Genomic DNA, 4,669 nt, shown 5'->3' on the forward strand with positions numbered 1-4,669 from the left:
CACTATAATTAACTACAAAGTCTGTATGACTCCAAAAAGTTCATGGTCATATTCAGAGAGAAACTAGAGTTACTCAAGATCGAATTTTTGGATATATACAGAAGAATCACTTGCGGGGCCCAAAATTGTTACTAGATTAAAGAGACTAGAGATAATGCCTTGGATCCATGTAATAATACCAGGGAAACATCAATAATTAACATTTACTGAATTCTTAGTATGTGTCAGGCACTGTGCTATGTTCTTTTTAAGGACCATCTCATTTTGGCATTGGAACAATCTCATGCAATAGTGCCAATTATGATTTTCCTTTTATAGATGGAGATAGTGTCACACAGATAACAAGCAGTGGAATAAAGAATCAAACTAGATAATTTAGTATTGTGGGGGAAGAAGAAATTTTATTCCACCTTTCTAGGTTCTTCCAACTGGTCTAATAATTAAATTGGCTTGAGACAGATTAACAAGAGAAAATAACCAAATTTAAGTATATACATACAGGAACCCCACATACATGAGAGTCAGAAATCCCACATACATTCAGAAAGGGAAATTAAGCAATATATAGTATTCTGAGCTAAGGATAAGGTTAGTTGCCTTGGGACATCAGAAGGGAGAAGGTCATTCACAGGATGATAAGAAGTGCAGATGTTTAGTAATTAGATGTTTGCCTTGCCCTATAAATAGGTCATACAAAGTCATTTCGGGTAATATCTCTTATTATGGGCAAGGCCACTAATTTAAATTCTTTCAGAGAGAAGTAAAAGTTCCTCTTGAGCCTTCAGGGTCTTGACTGTATGGGCAAGGAAGAAACTTTTCTCTAGCCTCTAGGTTCTTTCGGTTGGTTTCATAATCAAATAGACATGAGAGAGATTAACAAGAAAAAATAACCAAATTTCATTACACTTGTACATAGGGGACCCCACATATATGAGAGAGTCAGACATTCCATATATAGGAGAGTTTCAGAGACATATAGGGAAAATGTGGTATATATGACATTCTGAGGTAGGAATGAGGTAAGGCACTATGAAACTTTGTAAAGTAATTGCAGGGAGAACATGTGTTCAGTAATCAGTAGTTTGCCCTACCACAGAGATAGGTTACCTCTCATAATCTGTTATTAAGGGCAAGGCCCTAATTCAAACTCTTCTAGGTAATTGGTGGTGGTTGGGGGGCAGAAGTTTATCTTGAGCTCACAGGATCTTGGTTGACTTTAGCTCAAAAAATCCACATACCACAGAGGCATATCTTGAGGTGACTCATTCTGAACCCCCACAACTGCCTTCAGCTTAAAATAACTCACATGTCAAAGTGAAACACCTTAAGAAGGCCTTTTCTAAACTCTTTCAGCATGCAGCAATTATTTCTGACCCAGTTCAGCATAGTAAAATGACAGCATAGTAAAATTTTCCATTTCTAAGACAATCTAACATTTCTTTTTGATTGTAAGGATGCTATCATGTTAAGGGAAAGTTTTACAACTGTCCCTCAAATCTGTCCACTCTATCAGTGGTTAGAAGAACAATAATTCAATCCAACTACTTTTCATCACCTTACAGCTTTTCTAACCACTCCTACCACATTTGTTTTACACCTTTTTTTTTTCTCTTTCTAATTTCCCCTTCTCTACCCATCTCTTTCTACTTTCATTTTCCTTGCCTAATAATTCATTTCAATCTCTCTTTTGCCAACATTCTAAGTTTTTTTAAACTCTTTTTCTTTTGGTTACACTGGTCTAGAAACCCCCAATCCTGGAATGGACTCAGATATCCATCATCTTTATTCCTATACTTAGGCTGCTGAGTATTATTGTAGAAATTGTATATATAACCAGGTATAATGCTATCATTGTATGTTTCTAGCCTATTTCTGTGAGATCTCAATACCACTCAGGCTTTTATTATGATTTATTATGTTTTAGCAGTCAGCACATTTCCAATACCTGCAATGATGATTTCAAACTTTCTCCACTTCTCAAGCCTCCAGGCTTCCCAGACAACCTCACTTTCTGCAGATAGCCTTGCCTCCAAATTGACAGAGCAAATAAAGTCAATCAGATGGAAATTCCTTCAGCTTCCTATCTGAATTTATATACATTCTCTTTTTTTTCCTGCAACAATGGAGAAGAATGTTTTCCATCCAAGATCGTTTCCCTTATCTATGTTCTGAATATCATCATTCATTCTGACAGCTGTGGTCTAATGTAGGTAATGTGACTCAAAAAAGGCCTTATCAAGGCAATGACAAAAAGAAATCTGAAGGACAAATGGGAGGTTGGGCCAGAGAAACAAGGGTGAGGTGGGGGTTGGTTAAAAAAAATTGTAGGCTGAGAGAAAAAAATCTGGATGTTTACATCTTAAGACAAGTAAAGTTATACATGTTCAAGGAAACGTCTTTCTCAGGAAACTTGCACCAGTGATGATTCTTTCACTTCTAAATCTTCAAACTATCACATTTTAATGGCTTATTTCATTTTGCATTAAGAAAAATAAAAATAAAGAAAATAAAAAATAAATAAGATCTTGCTTTAGCCTCTGTGTTCTTCTAAGCATGGTGGCCCCTCTCTCCACATCTAGCCAAAGTTCTTGGAAGAGCTGTCAACAGTCACCACCTCCAATTCCTCTCATGCCACTCTCTCCTCAACTTACCTCATCCCAATTCTGCCATTCCCCCTCTCTTCACTCTTTCTTTCTAATGGATCTCGTAAGGACATCAATGATTAATCAAGTGGTCACCCTTGAGTCAAGTGCTATCATACTCCCTGTTCATCCTACCCACTGGCAATGTCTTATTTTGTCAGTTCACATTTATCAGAAGGTGGCCTGAGACCTCTCAATTCTAATTCTATCAACAGTGTCTAAGCCATGGGTCAGCAAAGTTTCTGTAAAGGACCATAGAGCAAATAATTTAGGTGTTGCAGGCGATACAATCCCTGGGTCTCCATCACTACTAAACTCTATCACCATACCTTGAAAGCTACCAAACGAGTGGTTGTGGCCATGTTTCAATAAAACTTTATTTACAGACATGTAATTTGAATTTCATATAATCTTCACTTGTCAGAAAATATTATTCTTCTTTTTAATTTTTTCCCCAATCATTAAACATATAAAAATGATTCTTAGCTGGTGGGCTGTACAAAAACACATGGCTGGCCCAGGCTAACAGTTTGTACTCTGTTATCAGTGATCTCCTCCATACTTGTGGCTTTAATCACCATCTATATACAAGGATTCCCAAATTTAAATCTGTAGCCAAAATATATTTTTGAAGATCCAAACATATACATCCAACTTTTTGCTCAACATCTCCTCTTGGATGTCTCCATGGTACCTTAAAATGAACACATACAAGATGACTCTGATTCCTCTTCACTCTAAAAATCCAATCAAGCACAAGGTCCTATATATCCTACTTTTTCTTGATGTCATCCTTTTCTCACCATTCATTCTGCAATCATTCTAATCCAAACACCTTCATCATTTGCTCTACTGCAACCACTTTCTAAATGGTCTCACAATATCTCCTCCTGTCTCCCTGTAATCCATTTTGCAGCCAAGGTAATATTTGAAAACACTAATCTGGTAAGTAAACTTTCCTACTTCAAGCACTTTTGCCACTTTGCCAAAAAGTCTTTCACTCAGGTTAAGGCCTGGAAGTTACAACAAGATATGCCCAAACCCTGTCCCTCCTTCCTCACCTTTGCCTCTTAACCTCCTCTCTTCCCTTACTCCAGCCATACTGATATTATACTGGTCTGTACATTTTAAGCCTTCTTTCAGAAATCCTTACTTACCCTAAGACCATAAAGATATTCTATTAACAGTTCTGCTGTTTTTGATTTTTCACAGTTACCACTTTAAGATATCTGGATATTACTGGGGAGGTATAATGAACAAATCTAACATTATCTTTATCTATTTGTGTAGCCAATGTGTCTGAAACCATATATTGCATGGTGTTGATTTCTAGTGCTATTTTCTTCCCAGTCTAAATCCCTTGGGTCATTTCCTAAGCTCTCTAATTTTTTCCATTGCTCTAATTTTCTAATAGTAATACAATAATTTTTGTTATTATGCTCAAAATTTTGTTGACTATTTTTAGTCTTTACACCTGCAAATTAGTATAAGGATTGGCTTATAAAGTTTTGATAAGGATCCCACTGTGATTTTTATTGGAAGATATCAATAAAACACAACCTCATTTTGAGGATAATGTCCAAAGCCACAAGGATGAGAACTAGAAACTCTAACTTCAATAAAACTAGAAATTGAAACTAAACCACAAGGAAAGTGGAAGGGCTTCTGAAGCAGTAAAAATAGAACAGTGGTGCATGTGAGAAGAAGCAGAGAGGGCATTTATATTTCTTCAAATCTCAGAAAGAGCAAAGTATATTTATCCAAGGTGAAAAGTAAAAATTCTCCCTTTTTCTATACCAATGATATCAGGGTACCTGGACTGGCAATAAGAATGTCAATAAACCTGGTTTGGTTCCAAAGAAGCAAAGGAGATGAGGCAACTGAGAAAACTCACAAATAAGGTGAATTTATAACAACCTATTGAAAACCTACTGCAACACATTAATGGAATATGGACTCACGAAAGTATTTTCTTTAATAAGGATGACCACTATCACTCTTATTTTAAAGGGAATTGTAGCCAGCTG

The sequence above is a fragment of the Pteropus vampyrus genome, unplaced genomic scaffold (genome assembly GCF_000151845.1).
Source record: "Pteropus vampyrus isolate Shadow unplaced genomic scaffold, Pvam_2.0 Scaffold221, whole genome shotgun sequence".
Taxonomy (NCBI): domain Eukaryota; kingdom Metazoa; phylum Chordata; class Mammalia; order Chiroptera; family Pteropodidae; genus Pteropus; species Pteropus vampyrus.